Source organism: Myodes glareolus, chromosome 12 (genome assembly GCF_982192425.1).
Source record: "Myodes glareolus chromosome 12, mMyoGla1.1, whole genome shotgun sequence".
Lineage (NCBI taxonomy): Eukaryota > Metazoa > Chordata > Mammalia > Rodentia > Cricetidae > Myodes > Myodes glareolus.
In genome coordinates this window covers 68,368,265-68,391,472 of record NC_142037.1, presented here as the reverse complement: position 1 = coordinate 68,391,472, position 23,208 = coordinate 68,368,265, and positions in this window count along the sequence as shown.

The following is a 23,208-nucleotide window of genomic DNA, read 5'->3' as shown; positions in this document are numbered from 1 at the left end:
GTCTGTGATGGTCCAGGCCTTTAATCCCAGTACTGAGGAGGCAGAGGCAGATGGATCTCTGTGAGTTCTAGGTGTGTATGAAACTAGTGCCAGGACAGCCAGGGCTACACAGAGAAACCCTGTCTCAAAAAACAAAAACAAACAAAAAAGAGTCATTTTAGATATTCTGAGAACAAGTATCATGGCCAACGAGGATATTGAAAAGAGATAAAATTGGCCTGGGACTAGAAGAGCAGGGTTAGGGTTAGGGTATTTGGAAAGCCAAGTCAAAAGTAAACCAAATCCTGTTCAGCAGATGGAGGGGCCAGTCCAGCTAGGTGAATAGGAATTTCTCCCATTCATGTTTGGGAGAAATGAAAGAGCACCGGGAAGGGAGGGACAGCCTCTCTTCCAAGGAGCTAAAAGGCGTGCACTTTACCATAACAGTCAGCTTGGGAGTCCAAAAAGTATTCTATGTATTCCTTTATCAGAGCAGTGGTCCATTTCTGGGAAGAATCTTGTCAGACAGGATCCTTTTCTTTTCTTGTCTGTCTGTCTGTTTTTCTTTCTTTCCTTCTTTCTTTCTTTCTTATTTATTTATTTTATTATTTTTGTTTTGTTTTGTTTTGGTTTTTCGAGATAGGGTTTCTCTGTGTAGCTTTGTAGCCTGTCCTGGAACTAGCTCTTGTAGACCAGACTGGCCTCGAACTCACAGAGATCCACCTGCCTCTGCTTCCCAAGTGCCACCACCGCCTGGCTAGATGGGATCTTTTCTATTCAGCACCTATCACCAGCATCACTCCTGACTCTTTTCTTGGTGTCATACAGTTTCTTCCTTCCTACACACATCCTTCATGACCACTGTACCTTCATGACCTGTTTCCCCCATCACTTCCCTATCTGTTCACCTGGAAAATGCTTATTCATCCTTTAAAACTGTCTCTGCACTGACAAAACTCGCCCGTGCCTCTGTGTGTGTGTGCATGTGTGCGCATGCATGCGTGTACGCGAGCCGCCAGGGACTGAGCTCAGGGCCTTGCATGTACTAGGCAAGCACTGGACAACTGAAACAAATCCACAGCCCCTAGGAAGTCCTTTTAAACCCCTAGCATAAGTGAGGTCTCCTGATAGCTTGCTGTCATGTTGCTCTGTCGTGTCACCTCAAAGCATACACCGCGCATCAGTTGTGGGTGTGATTATTTATTAAGTGTCTTTCTCACGATTAAACCTTTTGTATTTGGCTTACATTTTGATTCTCTAGATCAGGCCCATCATCTGGCACAGAGTTGATATTTAGCATTTCATGAATGGGTTCGGTGAAAGAGAAGATACCGACAGTGCCTAAGAAAGCAAAGATCTGAAGAAGTGGCTGGTGTAGATCGTTTAGCTGGTCACTTAGCGAGTAATGATTTAGAGTAGTAGGGATTGCTCATCTGCCTTATCTGATTGTGAGAGTTTTAAGGAAGGGACGAAGACTTCTCCATATCAAATGCCTGGCAGACATTAGATACTCCCTAAATGTCACCTGAATAATTGGAGTTTCACTGGCCACATTACAGCCGTTCTCTAGATTGGTCAGCTGTCATTTTCTATGTCTTCCTTTGTCTTAGATACAAGATCCTTAACTTTCTCCTCTTAGGTTATCAGTACTCTGTACCCATTTAATGATTTCAATTGGAAGCTTAGCTAAAGTGCCAGGAATGGTGGTTCATGCCTGTATTCACATCACTCGGGAGACGGAGGCAAGAGGATCATCAGTTCTAGGCCAGCCTGGGCTACAGACTCAAGCAAACCAAACAAAAACATCCAAACACACAAACAAAAATCAAGAAATGTGGACTAGTGTTCTCTGCTGATATAAACTAAATGACAGAGTTAGAATTCGTTTGAACACTGTGGCAGTGAAACCTAGCCCGCAACAGGTCTCCCTGCTGGAGAATGCTTGAATAGGTGGATCTGCCCGCACTGGGAAGGCAGACACAAAGTTCAAAAAACCGATCCACTTTTAAACATAAAAGGGAAAACGGGGGTGAGGGGAGGGAGACACATCCCCTAAGTTTCCCCTGTGTTGTAGTCACCTGTAGTTGATCTGCAGATTTGGATCAGCACAGCCTGGAGCTGGGCGGTGGTATGTTCGAGGGAGGGAGAGAGTGATTTGATTTTCAGAAATTGGTTCTTGCGACGATATATAGAGTCTAGCAGGTTCAAAATCTGCCAAGGAGACTGGATTGCTGGAGACCGAGGAAGAGCCAATATACCAATTTAAAACCCAGAATTCCTTCCTATTTGCTCAGAGGAACGCAATCTTTATTCCTTTACAGCCTTTGATTGATTAAATAGGGCCCACCTACACCATAGTGGGTAATCTGCATTATAAAAAGTTTACCAATTTAAATATTAATCATATTTCATTCTCGTAGAAACATCCAGAATGTTCTATGAGTGCTGTGACCCATTCCACTTGTCTGATAAAATTAGCTAGCGGTTGGGCTGGAGAGATGACTGAGCAGTTAGGAGCACTAACTGCTTTTGCAGAGGACCTGGGTTCAATTCCAGCACTAACTACTGTCTGTAACTCCAGCTCTAGGGCATTCAACATCCTCACACAGCTATACATGCAGGCAAAACATCAATGTATATAAAATAAAAATGAAGAAATTGTTAAAAAAAAGAAAATAGCCAGCTGCAGCAAGAACCCAAGAAATCATGCAATAATACTTAGAACAGCTACATTTTGTTTGCCCCGTCTTTAGGGGTTTGCCAGTGTATTATAAATTAATTGTCTGATGACAACTGTATGGGATTTCAACAGTTGAGATATTAAATTTCCTGTATTAAACAGAAAGTCCTATTAAAGCTTATAGAATCTACACGTCTATTATGAAAACGGATACTTTCATCAGTACATCTGCTTCTGTAAATTTCTAAAAAGAAAAATTTTGTTGTCTTAAGCTACCTCATGGAAGCTTTAATAGGAAAACACAAAAAATTAATCTCGTTGCAATATAAACAGCCAAAATCACTGACTTTGCAACGTAAAAGATAGCATCTCCTCCTGGCGCCACCATTTCCTGGCTGAAGGGCCGGTGGTGCGATTACTTAACGTCTCTGAGCATCAATTTACTCTCACATAAAGAAGGGATTAAAACTGTTTTAACCCTGTGGGTTGCTTCATAATTAAAACTATGCTCCGTTGCTACTGTCTTCTTTGCATTGGTTCTTAAAACGCCCTGAAAGAGATATTTTATCCTCCCCTCTAGCATGCGCCTTGGATCTATGGCCCAAGAGCATGCTCTTAAACAGCCCTAGAAAGTGGAGGCTGTGGCCTCAGCCAGTTTCTTTCCACTGTCAGACAGGGCAGGTCAGGAGCAATACCGTCTCAGACTGTCGTTATTCCTGAGGGTACCCTAGCTCTCTTGCTCCCCTCCCCCTTCTCTTTTTGAGGGAGCATTTGTTTGTTTTGTTTCCCCATGAGCTCCAGACCTGTAAATTCGAGTCACATCTATGAAAATCCTAACTTCACGCTGTGGCAGGGTGTCCTCTTGATGGGAAGGAGCTCCTTTTACCTATTGATCCCATTTGGATTGTGACCCTCGTAGGCAGGTCAGAGGGGTCTGTAGGGCAGATATTAATATCCCTATTTTTCACAGTTACTGTAGCTGAGAGGATTTATTCCAAACATGCAGTAAGGAAAGGAAAATACCTAGACTCAGACTTGGCCCCTTAGTTCCAAGTCCCGTGCTTACGGTACCACTGTTGTTTCTTCTCACCAATGCTTCCAAGCAACACATCTGAAGGCATTCTTCACTGATGTTGCTTCTGCTCTGGCAGCTTCGCCCATGGGGAGTAATGTACTCCTTAACTGAGGCTGTTCCTCGCTAGCTGCACAAACTCCAGTGCTACTTAGCTGCTGTAACTGTCATTCCTACCAACGCCATTCCTTCCACTGAAACAGGTCTCATCCTATTGCCTCTGACTACATTGAACCTTCATATTTTATAGATTCACTACTCACCTTGGAAACTTAAAGGGAAAGCCATGAGTATCTCCTTCATGCGCTCTGTGTGTGCTTCCTTTTAATGAACCAGAACTGAGGAAGTACATGAACACGCTAATCTTAAAAGTGAAGGATGTATACACCAAGGACCTGGTGAAGGCCCTGTGCGTGCGGCCTCGGTCTTCATGAGTGTGTATGAGCTTTGCTCATGTTCATTTAGAGGGGATTGTTTTCTTGGTGTTCTCCGTCCTTTCTGACTCTTATACTCCTTCTGTGTTCTCTTCTGCGGGGCTCCCTAAACCCTGACAGCAGGAATTTGATGTTCCTAGCTGAGCTTTCCAAGGTCTTTGCAAATCAGGTGTCTGTGGGTCTTCACCTATATTCGCAGCGTCTGTGGAAGGAGGCTTCTTGGATGGCGGCTGAGCAGGCCACTGATGTACTGACTTGCAGTTAAGTATTTTTATAGGATTCCTGAGTCTCTGAAAAAGTGGGTCTCTGTTTCTTGTGCCTTGTCTTGCTGTCTTTCCCTTCTGTTTGTTGTTTTTGTCCAATTCCAACGTGTTAGCTTTTGCCTGATTATATTTTATTTCATTATTATATCAAGAAATGATGTAATTCTTTTCTAGTTAGTCTGATGGAGTAGATGTGAAAATATAAAAAAAGAACTGTGAGTATAAAAGACACAAAACTAAATTTTATGCTTTATTGAACTTTAATAGAACTTTATGCAAGGTTGCTTAAGGAATATTCTGAAGTTATAATAGTGAACTCCAAAGTCCTAAGCTAGTTACTGCTATGGTTTTAGATGTGATTTCTGACCCAAAGGCTCGGGTAATAGACCCTTGGTTTCCAAGCTCAGGATACTGCAAGGGGGAAGATCTGTAAGAAGTGGGAGGTGACTGTGTCACCTGGGGCTCCCATCCTGGCTGGGATGAGTGGCGGTCTCTCCAGGCCACACTGGGATCTTGAAAGTCGGTTGCTATTGTCCACATTTGGGTACCTCAGCTTGCTCCCCTGCTCTTTTCAGTGTGTGTCCTTTTCCAGAGCACTGTCTCCAATTATGCTCCCGGTATAAGATTCCATCTGCTGCCGTGATGCACCACAGCCTCCAGATCCCTTGGTCCAAAGCTGTTTTCCTCGATAAAGGGCCTTGTCTCAATTCCTGCCATAGCCGCACACACCAGACTGTGACCGTAACTCCCAGAGGGCTCTTTCTTCCAGTGTAGGAAAAGAACAAAAGGCTAACCTTTTGAGTATGCCAGATCTATTTTTATTTATTTTTGCATTCATTTACCTGCCTTATAGACTATTAAACTCCATGATTCACACAGCTTAAGCAGACCCTGCAAAAATGAGTCTGCTTAAATGTCTCAGTTCAACAGATTTGCAGGTTTACTGAGGTAGGTATATTGTTATCTGCTTGTCTTCTCAGTCACCTGACTTGCCCCTTCCCCCCCAAATGTCTCCTTTGAATTTATGTATGTATTTATTCTCTTATTTTCTTCCAAGGGAATTCTCATACACATATTTAAAAAGATGAGGCACGATTTCACTTGAAAGGCCGAACCTCTTGGTTACCTGCCTAAAGCCTTGGAATGAAGCCTAAACTTTAAGTAGCAGGTTAAACAGTAAATAAATTCTGCTAATGGCTATTAGATTGCTAGCTGGGGAGATTAGTATAGGGAGCGATTCTAATTAAATAGAGAACACTGGAGAGAGCCGGAATGTTTCAAGAATGGATTTTTGTCTCCCATGCCTCATTAGGAATATAAAATCAGCTTCTATTGTGAGGATGACAACCTTTCAAAACACTGCTCTTTTGCCATCCGGAGCTGTATAACCTCCATTTTCAAATTTTGAATCTCCTTTTTTTAGTAGCAAAAGGTACTTTTATAGCCCTAATCCAATTAAAGCCTTGCTAAATCACCACATTCTGTTTTAACTTAACAATAATTTATCTCTTGTTTAGACACACAAAAAGGCTGAGCTCAGCCCTTGTTATAGAATCACAGAATTCAAATCCTTCCCTCCCAGACCTTCGCAGATGGGCCTTCCAAGAGCCAGGGGTGGGCTCACTCTCCTCCTCCATCACATTGTCTACTACAGCCAGAGTCCGCCCACACAGCATCCTGACAAGCATCACTCAGGAGCAGAGAAGAAAATTGGGGTAGTTTATTGAAGGTTGTTTGTACCAGTTTAGAGTTCTATCGCACAGCTCCTTTTTGTAATTATTAATAGGGAGAAAAGTTGACAGGATTTTGAAATAATCTCAATGTTAAAATTTATCTCTCCCTCCGGAGTACTGGCTGGGATGGTTTGTGTGTATGTATATGTGTGTGTGTGTGTGTGTGTGTGTGTGTGTGTATAAATATATATATATGTATGTGTATATGTATATTTGTGTACACACACATATATACACTTGCACTTTCAGCGGAATCTTGACCCTTTTTTGTTCTACAAATATAAAACCACAAGATATTGAATATAAAGAAAAAAAGTTTACAAGTTACTCATGCCATATAACCATAGCTGAAAAGAAAGTGTTAACTATTTAACTATGAGGGGGAAAAAACAAAGTGAACTAAGTTTCTGGGACAAATAGGAAGGAGTCACTGCGTCAAATATGACGTCATGAGAGTTATCGTGTGCCTTACTCAGTCCTTAAGAAGGTAGCTAGGAAGGAAAGGACAGATGCCCACTTTCCTCCCCCTCTTCACTGAGTTAGTCTTCACTCCAGTTCCTGCACAAGGAGTAAGAACCAATCACATTGTGGGGTTGTCACAGACGCTCTGAGCATCATTTGTGTTGGCAGAGCCTTTGCGAGAATCCTACGTGCTAGCTGGGAGCACGGCTCTAACAAGGACATGTCTGAGTCATTCCATTTATTGGTATAATTGTTTGTTTTGCTAAGGGAGTAATTTCCCACAAAATAAACCGTCCCGTTTGTTTATTTATTCTACGTATTCACTGATGCAGTGTTCTAGAAAGCATACAAACTCTGACGTTACTAATACCAGCCCGGGAGCTCTGCTCTACCAGATGGAATCCGTGTCACCTCTGGTCAATGCCATGACCACTCTCATGGGAGTTTTGCTTACAGCACAGACTGGAGCTTTAGAGTTACATGTTCTGGGTTAGGCATACATATCTAACTTTTAACTGGCCTAACCTCATGCCCACAGCTGAGCAATGACTGGAATACTTAACCATCATGATCTAAGTCCAGGTAAGTCATAAGAAAATGAAGGAACTGCATTTGAAATAAAGAGCAAAGAACAGCGTGAGAAAGAATCAGGGGCTAGGAGCTTGGAAAGTTTATTGGAACTATGAAACCATTTGCTATCATTAGCAGTGTGAAACACATCTAAAATATTATCTTAATAAAATTTGACACCTCTCCCCAACCCCAAGACTTAGAGATATCTAATATGAGCTGAGCCTAGAATCAACTTTTTAAATCACTGCACCACAAAATGGTGTGGAAAAATCCTTCTGTATGTGTATTGCTTTGATTGATTAATAAATAAAGAAGCTGTTTTAGGCCAATGGCTTGGCAGAGTGGAGCTAGGTGGGGGAAAACAAAACTGAATGCTGGGAGAAAGAAGGCAGAGTTAGTGAGACGCCATGTAGCTACCAGAGGGGAAAGCCACGAGCTGTCGGCTGGAACCTTGCTGGTAGGCCACGAGTCTTGTGGTAAAATATAAAATAATAGAAATGGGTTAATTTAATGTATAAGAGCTTGCTAGGAATATGCTATAGTGATTGGCCAAGCAGTGATTTAATTAATACAGTTTCTGTATGGTTATTTTGGGGCTGAGCAGCCGGGAACAAACAAAAGGCCTCCTCCAACAAATCAACAGATTAGAATTAAAATTAAGTCTATTCATTGGTACTATCTTTAAGAAGAACAAATGTAGCTCAAATATAACAGCACAGACTTTTAATTTCAGTGTTTCAAAGGCAGAGCAGTCAGGAGAATCATGAGTTTAAGGGCTGGGCTCCACGGTGAGACTTTGCTTCAAAAGAAAAAGGAAAAAAAAAAGAACATTTGTTTTTGTAGTGTTAATTAATAACACAACCCATCAAGAATTATTTTAAAACAGTCACCATTCTATTTCATCATATTTTTATTTTTGTTTTATTTATTATAGAGACAATGTGCTACTGTAACAACATTTGCACATTCATAATTTGTTACACAGTACACTCTAACCTTTTAGTGACAGTCATAAACAAATATATTTAATTATTACTGAGTTAGAGAAAAAACAGAACACAACTGGGAGGAGGTGTCCCCATAAATGAGGTGTTGGGAGCCACCTTTGGTTTCTCCTCCTGAATACTGTGGATAATAACATCTAACACATGTGATATTTATAAAATGCACACGTGTGTGTGTGCGTGTGTACGTGCGTGTGGGTGTGTGTAGAAAGTGCTCATGAAGGGGCTGAGTAGACAGCTCAGTGGGTAAGAGCAGCTGCTGTATAAGCATGAGGACTTGAGTTCAAAACTCCAGAACCTATGTGAAAAATTAAAAAGTTCCCAAATAGTAACACATGATGTTGGTATGCTCAGTGTGCTTGTGTGTGTGTGCGCGTGCGCACGTGCACACGCCTGTGTGCACACACATGTGCAAGTAGAGGTCGGAAGACTACTCAAGTAGAGGTCAGAGGACAACCTGTAGGCGTTGGTTCTCTCCTTCCACCATGTAGGCCCCGGGGATTGAACTCAGGTAGGCAGCTTTTACCGCTGAGCCATCTCCCTGGCCCCAGCTAGGCTTCATTTATCTGTTGATTGCTGTTGTCACTGCCATTCCCCAACTTTCTCCCAGCACTTTTCTGGAAAAGTGTCCGTGCACATTTGAACAAAGCTACACTATCTTTTCTTGGGGAGTTGTAAAATCAACCGCCTTCCCAAAAGTTTTGAGGCTTCCTGAAGTGAAGGAACTGGCTCAACTTAATTCTGTTTTAAAAACACTTTACCCCAAGCACAGTTTTGAGCTTACGAACAAACTGGTTTAACTTAAATAACTGTAGCAACCCCATTAGCATCAGCACAAAAATGTTGCCTGCCCCGTCAGGAAAAGTGGCCTTGAGCTGGAGAGAGGGCTCAGTGTTTAGCAGTACTGCCCGTTCTTTCTGAGGATCTGAGTTCTAGTCTCAGCACCCACTTGATGGGGCAAAACTATCTGTAACTCCAGTTCCAGGGGCTCTGATGCCCTCTTTGCACACACATGGTACACAGACAGACATGCAGGCAAATAACCAAACACATTAAGAAAGAGAAGTGGCCTTGTTTTATCATTTTTTTTTTCTGAAATCTTTTTACTGCCTTTCTGTCTTAGTGGCTTGATTCTCACACCTTCAACCATAGTCTACTGTCAAATGTTTAGGTTGAAATCATTTTCCATTTGTTTGTTCTAAGGCCTTATTTAGATACATAGTTTGAAATGATAGAAATTCTAAAATGGCATTTTAAGAAAATCATGGTTTTCCTACAATGCTACCCCCAGAATTGGATGCCTGGGAGTTCCTTTTTTCTCTCTCTCTCTTTTCTTTCACTGTTTCTTTTTAAAAGCAGGGTCTCACTGTGTAGTTCAGGTTGACCTGGAACTCACAGAAATCCTCCTGCCTCTGCTTCCCCAGTGCTGGGATTAAAGCCTTGCATTACCATGCCCCACCCTGGTAATTTCTTAAGGTGTAATATTGAATCCAAAATCATATGAACTTTTCATATTCCCTTTCAACAAAATTTGTTTTTATGGAAATATTATATTTTCTTTCAAGAATGTGAACATATTTCAGACCATAGTGAAGTATATTTGTGATGGAGCTTCTCTGACCCGGTTCATGTGATCTTCTGGCTATCCACGATGATCACAGTTAAAGCTGATTGACAGAAAGCCTCAGGGTTTAGGTTCCCACTCAAAACAAACTTTGCTTAATAAGGGAGTTTTGAGTTGAATCTCCACATCGCTCCTTATCGATCTCTCACACTGTTATAAAAGATATCGACACACAAGTACAGTAACTCTGTAGCAGGTGGGAGGAAGTGAGGGATGGGTGGTGGGGAGGGATATGGACTCCACTTCTTAATCTGTTAAAATAAACTTTAGCATTCCTTGCCCTGCCTTTGATTGAGCATAGATCTAGTATGAACGAGGCTGTGTGTGTTTAATGACAGGTTGTCCGGGGTAAAGGTGCAGTGTTGAGAAGAACCCACCTTCATGTATGGCACTGCTGCCCCACGGGTCAGTAATACTGGACCTCAGACACCCCTCTGTTCATCCCCTGAGAAAGTCCTACTTCCTCCCATCAGCCTATAAAGACTTTTGCCAGCATTTGCTAGAGAAACTTTTAACCCTTCCTGCAAAGAATAGAGAACATGAAGGCTTCCACCATACTTAAATTGTTACTTGAACCTGTTTTTGGTTTATTTGTTTTTACAACCAAAAGAATTCTGTCACTAACGTTTCTTGAAAAAAATGTATAAAATATATAATCAGAAGCAAAATATAGTGGAAGAGTTGTTTAAGCATTTTTAAGAAAGATCACTACCCTTTAGTGAACAGAACTATTTCCAAGAATAACAATTCTTCAACATCTTTTTGTTTTTGCCTTGAAAAAACAAGAGCATAAAAATGTGTCTCACAAATCACTGAGATGTGTATATAATGGAAGCTTCAGAAATTCCTATGGTAGAAAAATACCACTTTTAAATTTATCTGCTTGTAAGAACAAACATAACATATCTGAAATGCAAATAATTATAAAGTCACAACTAATTTCTTCCTCCGTGTTAAGCTTTTGAACGATTTCCAAGTTTTTCTCATTGTAAATATCCATAACTTAAGACCCCGTTCTTTAATTTACAGGATGGAGAAAGGTATTTTTCTCCTGAAAAGCTGTCATAACTAGTTTATAAATTTGTTCAAGTTAGAAGCCAGAGTTTTCATAATTAGATGATTAATGAGTGTTTCTTTAGCTTATGGGTCAGATAGGGGTCTGAGTTAAAGATTTCCTAGGGTCTGTGAGAAAGAAACCATATCCTCCCATCTCTTTCTCCTGCATTCCTCCCAGTTCCCTAACACCGCGGTCATTTGGAGATCTGACCTGGAAGGAGGCAGAGCCTCTCCTTCCCCACAGAGGGTTTCTGCAAGCTTTCTTCCTCATACTCAGAGCTGATATTTGAGACTTGGCTGCACAGGGTTCTCCCCAAGGAGCCCATGTGCTCCACAAGCTGACCCCTCAAAACGCAGCTGCTCCATCGCTCCCTCCCGCCCGTCACTTCCTGGAGCAACACTTCTCAGCTGTTATCCAGCTCCTTCTCTTGGAGCTTCGCGTTCAGCTGGATACCTTTAAACTCCTCTGTGACTCTCCATTTCGGGACGAGACCTTTCCCATTTCCTCAGCCAGGCTGCAACTGTCTTCCTTAGCCTCTCACAGGGCCAGATTACCTTTGATATACATCTGATTTTCCTCAGTACACGCACACATGTATCCCCACCTTCTTTATTCTATTTGTGTTTTGATTAAACCTAAACCTTATACATAGGAGGTGAGCATTCTATCGCTGAAGTACAACTACAGCTATCTTCTTATTCCTTTTTGTGAGAAACTCTACTCTTTCTATTAATATATATTAAGTGTACATATAGGTTTCATGTGACATTCTCTGCATGTACATAATGTGCTTTGATGATGTCCTCATTCTCATCCTCTTCTGCCTTCCTCCCACCGACCCCTTCCTCTTTCTAAAAGTTCCCTTCCTATTGTATTCTGTGTTTCTCTTTCTCCTGCCCCTTGCCCTCTCCTTCTTTAAAGCAGTTTTATTAGGATTTCTTACGCAGCATGGGTGAGAGGTTATTTCTAGGAACTTGGATACTTTACCAGTGGCTACAATTCTGAAGATGTGTCTCCTTCCCCCAGCAGCTATTAACTGCTGTAAATCCTCGAGGAGGCGTGGAGTCTGTGAGCCCGGGCTCTCTCCGTGACAGGGCGCTCACAGTTCTGTATTACACACACCTTGTACAGGTTATTCCAGGTTTAGCCCATTTCTTTTCTCTTTTCCAACTTTATTTTATGTATTTATTTAGATTTGTTGGTTGGTTTTTATGTGTATGAGTGTTTTGTCTGCATGTATGCGTCATGTGTATCGTTTGCATGTCCGGTGGATATTCCGGAATTAGAGTTACACATCGCTATGAGCCATCATGTACGGACTGTGAACCAAATCCAAGTCCTCCGAAAGAGCAGCAGTGAGTGCTCCACAAACGGGGCCATCACTCCGGCCCCTTTGCCTGTACTCTTATTGTGATTTGTAGGTAGACTTTTCTGTCTAGACCACCGATCAGCTATGTCCCACCAACCACTCCCCCAAATAACCACATGGAGACTTTTTTTTTTAGTTTTTTTCGAGACAGAGTTTCTCTGTGTAGCCCTGGCTGTCCTGGAACTCACTCTGTAGACACAGCTGGTCTTGAACTCACAAGATCCACCTGCCTCTGCCTCCCAAGGGCTTGGATTAAAAACATGCACCACCACCACCCAGCATCCACACAGAGGCTTCATATTTGCTATAAATGCTCAACCAATGGCTTAGGCTCACTTTCAGCTCTGATGACTTAAATGAACTTATTTCCATTAATCTATGTGCTGGCCCAGGCTCCTTTACCTCATGCACATATTTCCCACCCTGCTCACTCTGCATCTCATATCTCCTCCGACTCTGCCCTTCTTCTCCTCAGCATTCTCTGTGCCACGAAAATCCTACCTAGACATTGGTCAACCAACTTTTTATTGACAGTGAGAGCAACACATCTTCACAGTGCACAGACGTGGACAGAAGGATTATTTGACAGCAATTGTTTAAATTTATCATCTACTTTTCAACTTGAGTTCTATTGACCCTTTTACCCATGTTCATATTTTAGCTCTTGTGTGTACTTTATCACAGGTCATATCAGCCTCTAGGTGTTGCTCAGCTGTAGGCAGAACATGAGCTTGAGATGCAAAGCTCTGAAATTAATCCCCAGCAACTACATTTCCCAATTTCCCAGGAAGAAAGAGAGAGAGAGAGAGAGAGAGAGAGAGAGAGAGAGAGAGAGAGAGAGAGAGAAAGAAAGAAAGAAAGAAAGAAAGAAAGAAAGAAAGGAAGGAAGGAAGGAGAAGAAAAAGCAAATTCAGGGGCTGAAGAGGTGACCAGTGCTTAAAAGCACTGGCTGCTTTGGCCATTTCCCTTTCCAGCAGCCACATGGTGGTTTACAAACATTTGTAATTCCAGTTCCAGAGTATCTGATACCTTCTTCTGACCTCTTTATGCACCAGACATGCATGTAGTGTGCATACATACATGCTGGCAAAACATGCACAAGAAAAATAAATATAATATGCAAAGGAAAAAGAAGTATCACAGTGTGCCTAATATTGTATATCCAAGTTTCCCCTAGGTCTGTTACCAACTCTTCAGGGTCACCTTTCTTTATCCAAACAATGCCTAGGATGCGCAGATTTTGTAGGAAATGGGCTGGGATTGCATTGAGGGTGCTCACAGCACACACATGTTTGTTATCCCTTTTACATCTTGACTTTTATCAGCATTATTGCCAAGCAAATCTTCTCAAGCAGACTGCTAAATCTACACATGGCAAAGATGCCATCTTGTTTGTTTTATTTCTCGGCAGTCCTAGTGTAGCATTTTGTTCATGCTAAGGGCTCTACTTCATTGGGTTAATGGCTTAATAGTAATTTCCTTTTTTGATACTTTCAATATATTATATTATCCAAGATTTTAAAAGTATTGCACTGGTGTGTGCGTGCGCATGTCTTTCTGTCTGTCTGTCTGTGTGTTCATACTGCACACCTGGAGGCCAATGCTGCTGTTCTTTTTCAGTCCCTTCTCCACCTTATTTTTTGAGCCAGAGTCTCTTCTTAAGACTGGAATTTCAAGTTTCAGTTAGATGGGCAGGGCAGTACAGGATCCATCTGTCTCCTCCCACCCTAGGCCTGGGGCTAGGGACCTGTGCCCCAACCAATCTTTGAGGGCAGTGCTGTGGATCAAAACTCGGGTCCTCACACCTGGGCAGCAAGCATTTCACCCACTGAGCCCTATCTTGGCATGTCTTCCTTTTCCCTTTATCTTCTGCTAAGATTTCCAGCCTGGCTCTATTCTGCCTGGCTACTGGCCAAATGAGCTTCCTTATTAACCAACGGCAATGAAACATATTCACAGTACATAGAGGGGCATCCCACATCAATTTCTACAGCCTTTGTCCAAGATTTGAACAGCTATATGGATGTACTCAATACATCGACAAGAAAAAGAGAAAGGAAATAAGCGAGGCACCTCTGTTAGCACCCTTCTGATGCAGAGAATAAAGAAGAAACTCCCAAGCCCAGCCTGCTGTAGTTGATGGATTCATCTTTTGAGCAGTGTCTGGCATATCTCATGCATATTAATTGAGCCAGTGAAAGGAAAAGACCATAGTCCCTTCAGAAACATTCCTTCAAGGACTTCAACAATCTTTTAGAATACATGAGAGATTTTAGGGTGACTTCACTCACTTTGCTTTAAGCGTAAGATGAAGCCAGTGATGTTACATGTAAAGACTTTTTCTGAGTTGGTTTTTTTTTCTTTTTTTTTTAAATTACCAATTTGGAACTGGTGAGAGCTTAGCAGGTAAAGCCCTTGCTGTGTAGACCTGAGAACCCGAGTTCTGTCCCCAGAACCTACAGGAAGGTGAGAGGGCAGCGTTGTTGATGATCCTCTTGCGCGCGTGTGCACACACACACACACATAAACACACACTTGTCTGGAAATCTGGATTAAATAGCCCTTTTCTAGGAAAATAGAATTAAGATTTATTCAAGGAGAACTGAAAACAAATCTCAATGATTAAGAACACTTGCTGCTTTGGGTTCTAAGCACCCACAGCAGCAGAGCCACAACCTCCTGTACTTGCGGCTCCAGGGGATCTGAAGCCCTCTTCTGACTCCTGCGGTCACTGTTATTCCTTTGTGATCACTTTAAGAGCTAGCCACTCCCACCCCCCCAGCCACTTCTGACCTCCCTCGTCACCATCTTTCTCTCTCTTGTGTTTGCCTCTTGTCATGTGCACATGTTTCTCTCTGTCTCTATGTCTTTATGTTTTTATATTTGTCTATCTCTGTCTCTCTGTTTTTCTGTTTCTTTTTAAGTAATAAATGTTTACCCTTATGTTTATTTACTATGTTCTGTGAGCCTTTTATCAGCCGTAACCGCCCGCCTGACTCCCCCGGCCGCATGGCACTGCCACCCTGGAGATCTTGCAGGGACCCACAGCCATTCTTGTCGGACTAGAAGCTGCTCTGTGAGCCGCCCGGGGCATCCCATCACCGTAATATTTTTAAAGAACAATATTTGGGGGGTGGGAGGGTTGTTGGAAGGGGAGAGGGTTAGAGAGAAGGGAGTAGGGGAGGAATGGAGAAAGCTCGGTTGACCGGGATGGGGGGAAGGGAGGAAGGATGAATATGGGTTCAGGGAAGAATATATTTCAACTAAGGGAGTCATTTTAGAGTTTACAGGAAACTTGATTATATATGGGATCCCAGGTCCAAGGAGAGATCCCCAGATTGTTCTCTGGACAGAGGAGAGGGTGCCTGAACCGGCCTTGGCCCATAACCATACTGATGAATATTTTGCTTATCACCATAGATCCTTCATGTGGCGTTGGATGGCGATACAGACGGAGTCCCACGTTGGAGCACCGGACTGAGCCCCCCAAGATCCAAATGAGGAGCAGAAGGAGGAAGAAAATGACAAAGGACTGCGAGGGATACTATCACCCACTGATACAAGGGGTCGGATCTAATGAGAGTTTACCAAGGCCAGTTGGACTGCGACTGAACGAGCACGTGATTCAACCAGATTCTCTGAATGTGGCCGGATTCTCTGAATGTGGCTGGCCTGGAGTCTTTCTGAGAAGCCATTGACAATGACACTGGGACTAGTTTCCTCTGCATATACTGGATTTTTGGGATCCAGTCTGTTTGGATGCTCACCTTCCTGGACCTGGAGGGAGGGGGGAGGAACTTGGGCTTCCCACAGGGCAGGAAACCCTGACTGCCCTTAGGGACAAAGAGGGAGGAGGAGAGGGAGAGGGGGAGTGGGAGGGTGTTGGGAAGAGGGGCGTAAATGGAAACTTTTTATATTTTAATAAAATTACTTAAAAAAAAAGAACAATATTTGGTGCCGTGGACTCGAGAGATTCACCCGCCAAGGGCCAGGGTTCCAGCTTCACCTTTTGTCTGCGACTCTAAGCTCCAATTTCCGGGATTGAATCGGGATCGAGGGCCTGCTCAATACCGACCCATGTGTTCCAACTGCCTGAACTCATTCCTACAAACAACACCGGCTTCTAATTGTAAGTTTCCTCACTCCAGCCAGTTTATCTGAGCCTTTTTAACCCAGGATTGACCAGTCCTCCCGGTGTTTCTGGGCTCGGGGGGTACTTCTCCGCCCTGTCGCTGGCATTCATTACGGCTTGTGTCCTGTTAAGCCCGTGCATTCCTCACCTGGGGACCCGGGGTCCCCAGTTCTCCTTCCTCTCTTATTTCATCCTTTTCTTCTTTCTTATCTTTCTCACGGACAGAAGAACTGATCCAGTTCGGCCTTTAGCATCCCACATGGGCACCTCGGACGCCTTGGCACATGTTTTGGATGTTCGCTTGCATCTCAAACGGGGAGCCGTTCCCCATAGGCTCGAGATGCCACGGTTTTTGCGGGTTTTTCACGGTCTTGACCTGGGAAAGCAAGTTGTACCAGCCTAAATATCCCTTACTCAAAATCCTCCACACCTATCCGTCTTTAAATTGTCTGTTTATGCGGGTTTTTCACGATTCAGATTCTGGATAACAACCAGGCGGCCCCTGGCTTTTAAAATTCCCGCGGTTTTTCCATTCAAGCCACAACACGTGGCTGCCGCCATGTTCATTGGGGTCAGGTGACTTTATTGCTAGATTCACTGAGAGCCAGATCACGCGACCAAGCTCTCCCACTGTTATGTATGTCCTGCTTTTCCTTCCCCCTCCTTGCTGTTCACTAAAATCCTCGTTAATTCTGATTACAGGTGTTTTGCATAGTGACATGCTTTCTGATAGGGCCCATCAGAGGCATGCAGTCTGCCTAATTCCTGTTTAATCTTTCTATGTATAATGATTGTTCATTTCATCTCGTTTCAGACTACAAAATCATAAGTCTCATATTCTAAACTGGTCTGTACTTTTAAGCTGTTTTCTACCATTGTCAGTTCTGCCACTAATCTTAATGTTACAAACAGTTTTTTTCCTTTCTTTCTGTCTTTTTACAAATGTGGATCTTACCTATTAAGAGTCAGTACAGACCCAACCTTCCAGACAGATTCTATACTGCAGCTATACCTTATAATCAGCCCTCAACTGCTCAGAGATCTGGGGAATGCGATATTTAAATGTTTAATTATTTAAAAAAAAAAACTTTTCATAACAAAAAGAGACAGGTTGGCTCCTAGCAAGCACTATGTTTCCTCCGAGAAGACAGAAGACCAACGTCCATCTGCAGTTTGCTTCGACTGCGAAGCGCTGACCATTGGGCAAAAACTGCCTTTCACCTAAACTGGAGACCTCCAAACATGGACAAAATCACTGGAATCGACAGTCTAGCTGCCCAGGTCAAGGTAGGCCTGTCTTCCTAAAGATTTCTTAGCCCACAGGGTCTTCTAAAGCCTGACAGGCTCTACATTAAACAACAAAGGTCAAATGCAACCTTCAGTGACCAGGGAGGACCCAAAAGAGTAGCTCTAGATGCCAACCAAGTAAGTTCTCTGTCATTTTTTAATCAGTAACTCAAGTAAAATCTTATCCTTCTCAAAGATCTCTGACAGTCTGATAGCAAAGAGGTTTTGCCAGGTTGTCTCACCAAATAAAAATACTTTCCATTGTAATTTCTGTTTTTACAAACCCAAGGAGTTCTTAATACAATGTATATGTCTAAAACTTCTATTTTTCTTATGAGTTCCAGGGAGCCGAATTAAAGAACCCATCATAAACAGGTCAGATACAAATCCCTCAATTCCCTGGTCCTAAAATTTTTTTTTCTCAATTTAACTTTGTCCTCTGTTCTGCCAATACCCTAACCAAGTACAAGAGACACCAGACATTTCCATGCCACAGACACCTGTCCTGTCGGGAGCAGAGACCAGCTATGCCAAGACGTGACCAGCACCCAGCTTCTCTCGGATCTCCCTCACCCCCCCCCCCAAAGCCGACGCCCACAAATCAGCCGGAAGCAGTCTTGAGAATTCGAGGCCCCAATTCCTTCAAACTGTAATGTCTAACCTTCTACTTTTTACTATAAAAAGGATCCGGGAATGTTATTCCTTTGTGATCACTTTAAGAGCTAGCCACGCCCACCCCCCAGCCACTTCTGACCTCCCTCGTCTCCATCTTTTCTCTCTCTTGTGTTTGCCTCTTGTCGTGTGCACACGTTTCTCTCTGTCTCTATGTCTTTATGTCTTTATATTTGTCTATCTCTGTCTCACTGTTTTTCTGTTTCATTTTAAGTAATAAATGTTTACCCTTATGTTTATTTACTATGTCCTGTGAGCCTTTTATCCGCTGTAACCACCCGCTTGACTCCCCCGGCCGCATGGCGCTGTCACCCTGGAGATCTTGCAGGGACCCACAGCCATCCTTGTCGGACTACAAGCTGCTCTGTGAGCCACCCGGGGCATCTCATCATCATAATATTTTTAAAGAACAATAGTCACTGCACTCATGCGTCCATGACTCTTCCTTCTCTCCTCTCACCCATATACATGTAAAAAATTATCATTAAAGGAGAGGCACTATACATAAATGAATAATCATAGAACAGAAGATTATCAAAGATTTACATCTGAAAAGAATGTCAGCTATTGGTATATTTGAGATAGTCTAACTATGAAATCCACAGAGAAATTATAATTAATTCTTACAGTTTCTAAACTATTTCAGAGATAGACTATGGTTCTACTTCTAGGCCTGCTGATAACAGGGGTACAAGAGAGAAAGAAGAGCCACACTCATTGGGTCCTGAAAAGAGAACTTTCGGAGAAGTCATTATTTACATCGGTCTCCTGTATCAGTGATTGCCTCCCATGTGAACACCACTGCTGATAGATTTCAGAATAGAAACTTGCTCGTGTTACCCGTGTGACAAACCAAAGCTGGTGTATGTTAGGTAAATACCATTCTATCGCAGGTGAGGAGCACGAAAGTATGTTATGACTTAGGTGCTCCTAAGTCAGTAAGGAGTTTTATAATGACTAATACTGTAAACAATACTGCTGAAGCCACTAAGAAAGATCATTTGTCCTTAAAAATGGGGTCTCATTAGAGAAATAAGAAAAAGGCATTCAAGATAATTTGTTGGTTATGTAGTCAGTAGCAACTCAAATAAAATAAAACAAAGACCTCACGCCGTGACTTTCCTCCACAGTGGAGATACTCTAATGCCATAGAGAGTAACCATGTGCTGTCCATACAGCTGCCAACATCTACCAGAGCTTGCCCATGTCCCTGCTCTCCGAATCTTAATACAGTCAGGTGAGTGATAATTTGGGATGTTTTAGGGCTTATTTCCCATACTTCCTTCCTCTGTTTCAATGTCGTCATATTTTCTTCAGCCACCACAATTTGTCCAAGGTAGTTGCGTCAAAACTTAAAGATAAGAGATGGAAGTCAGGTGGAAGGGTTAAAGGAAAGTCACTATTAACTAATAGCAGCATATCAACGGTAAAGTTAGAATTGGTCTTTCTGAATTAGAAAACACAGGGGGTTTTTTGTTTTGTTTTTTTGTTTGTTTTTTTTTGTTTTGTTTTTTGCCCTCATCCCTTTGAGGTAGGAGTGTTGCCCAAAATAGTCTCAAATTCCTGGGTTCAAATGATCCTTTTACCTCAACTTCCGAATTGCTGGATCAGTAGACTAGAAACTGGACTCTTAATAAAAAAAAAAAAAAAGGGAAAAAGAAAAAGAGAAAAGAAAAGCAAGTTATGTGGCTCACAGACAGCACCTGCCTAGTACGCATGAGACCACAATTTAGATGCTCATCGTTGCAAAATCTCATGAAAGTTTGAGGTCTGATAAAATGTACTGTTGTAGTAGAAGCCTGGTATTGCAGCGGGAAATTGGGGCTCTCTTTTGGAGTTCTTCGTTTTGTTAGTAAAAGAATTTAGAAACAGACTCAGAAGGAAGCTTGGGGACAATTTTATTCAAGTCTTCAAGAAAAATAACAGGACAGCAAAGCTGTTGATGTCGGCGAATTCTGGGAGAGGAAAGAAGGGGAAAGGAGAACCTTTTCTTCGGAGTTAGGGGCCAGGAAAGCAGGCAGGCCCGGCAATAGAGTTAGGCTGGCAAGCAGCCACATGGCAGGCAAGCAGCTGCACGGAGGAAGGGGGCGGGGGTGAGGAGAGCCTGGAGAACGAGTGAGAAAGCCCGGAGTGGCAGCAAAAGCATGCCCAGACCTTGGCCAGTATCCCAAAGAAAAGGACATAGGAAAGAAGTGAAGGGGGGGAGGGGTTGGCTTAGGCTCCTCAGTGCTGTGTGACAGAAACTCCACAAGCAGCCGCACAGAGGCAGGGTTCCAGGGGAGGATCAGCACGCTATCTCACTAACTCAACAATTCTTCCTTCTATCTCCTTGGCTTCCCGGTGGCAGGGACCCCCTGACCACGTGACTGACAGAGCAGACTGCATTAACTCTTAAGAGAGGAGACAATGGTATATAGTCCTTTAATCTTTGGAGTAGATCGGAATGTTTTGTTCCCACTACACGCCAGAGGGAGTCTATTCTTTCAGATTAGAGGTTTAGGGAGTGGCGAAGCAAATTTTACCTTGCTAGGATTATCAGAGAAACCGGAGGTGTGGTCCAAAACCCAACCCGGGTAGGAGTTCATCCTCAAGGTTATTCTAACATTCCTGTCTCTAGCACTGAGACCCTAAAATAATTTAGCAACCAGAATTCAAATACTTCCGGCATTTCTGCCTCCAGCCAGGACAGGATAAAGTACATTTTCAGCTTCTGGCTAAGGCCTCAGATGGAGGATCCCATGCCTATTTCATCTGCAGGTTCCTAGCTCCTGTGCTCCTCACTTGATCTCGCGGTAGTACTGAACATTCCTAGTTTGACTGGAGAAGATGCTTTACCTGGCACCTCATCTGCTTACAGTATTGCTCCCTGGGCATCTGAAATGCACACCCAAACCTTCAGCAGTCTACAGCGTGTGTTTGGCCACTGATGTCAACAGTACTAGTAACAGATACAGTGAGGTCAGGTTGTGACCGGCTATAAAAATAGATTTAATTAGAAAATAAGACTGAAGCTTCTAGGCAAATTGCCCAAGGCCAAACTCAGGCAAAAAGAAGCACTGGAAACAGTGGTTTGCACATGGCTTAAAACCATGACTAAAAGAAAAGAGGAGAATGTGTTTGGTGGAAGCTTCACGTAACCATTGGCATTCATAAATCCAAGGAGTCTGGAATGTTTGTGTGAAGGCCTTCACCTTAGCCCCTGGCATTCAAAGGGGCTGGAACAGTCCAGTGGAAGTTTCGACTCAGGCCCCCTCCTCTGGGAGTTGTCTCAGTCCAGACTCCGTCCCCGAGAAAGCCCGTCAAATGATGACCCTTCCCTAGAGATGGTCAAGACCATTCCCACAGGGTATTTAAACTGCCCCCCAGAGAACAAACACGCGGTTTTTCCATCTTCCTTTTCTCTCTGGGGTGCTGGAAAGTCATCTGGGAGCATTTGTATCCATTAAACCTGGACTTTTTCTAATTCGGTTTGATTGGTCTGATTCAGATTGTTGAGCTGGTGGAGAGACTTATTGCGGTGCAGAAACTTTTCAGAATGCACTAGAGAGTAATGCAAACCTCATTAAGAAGCCAAAGAGGTCTGATAAGTTATTCAGTTGTTGCATGGTCTCTCCTATATCTATATGTCTTAGTAAAAGAGATAGTACCTAGAGGGTAAAGGGCTAAAGATGTCATTTTAAATGGCAAAAACAGAACACTTTTCTCAGTTACTGATCCTTTGCTTGTGTAGGACTTGCGCTTCCGAGCAGTCTGTCCCAGTGACCTACACTGCCAGGAGCAGCTTCACCTAATTGCCTTGCATGTTTACCTTGATGAACTTCCTGTTCCCTAGGGGGTAGGGATAGGAAACTGTCCCAGGGTGAGGATCTGGGTAAAAGGTCAATCACAACAGTCTTACTGAAGTTTAACTTTGAATGACCGTTGCAGAGAATCTAAAAAGACTTTCTGATAATGAGAAATAGGACGGTCTGTAAAACCATCTGTCCATGCTCTGTGATAAGAGTCCTTGCCTAGCTTGAGTGAGGTTTGGGTTCCATCCCCAACCCCCTGCCCTCACACACAGTAACACACACACTCACACACAAACACACACAAGATGCTTGAGCATGAACCTCTTAAGTATTCAATGAAACAAATTTTCTGTGGTTAGGGCTGGGGAAGGAAAAAAGAGAAAAGCCAAATATTTTCTCCCAGCAGAGTATTCTTTTCTCCTTCTTAACAGCATTTGTGGAACAAATGTTCACAGAAAATTACTTTCATCACAATAATCTTATCAGAAAATCTTTGTAGTTTACGGGTAGTGCTATCTTGATTTTGTTCCACCCACTGTTGGGTTCAGTCTCTGAGCTCATACAACTCAATCCAACAAAACGAATGAAACATTTCCATCTTCCCCTTGTAAGGGGAAGTACAATGTGTTCTCATGTTCATCAACAAGAACAGGGCAGTGCAAAGAAGACAGGCCCACTATGAATCGTTAGTATCCTTATAAAAGGTAGCTGCAGTCTACCATTTATTTTAAGAGAGTGCCCAAGACCTAGCGGGGGGAAAAGGTGACTGTGGTCCACTCTCTGGAGTGTGATATATTTGCCAGAGAGTTGGAAGAATTATCTATTTTTTTTCCTCCAAGCGTTATCCAAATCCAACCTTCTAATGAAAGATAAAATTGTAGCAGGAATTCTAATTGGTTTAATAATAAAAACCCAGAGTCAGATATAGGGCTAATGCTGAAGATCAGAGAAGCAGAGCGGCCAGCCACTAGGGAGTTCTTACCTTTACCAACGCTCAAACTGAAAGGGCAGTCCTGTCTGTCCCCACAAATCGAATCCTTAGCATCTCAGATGGAATCTTCAGGCTGCATCTAAGC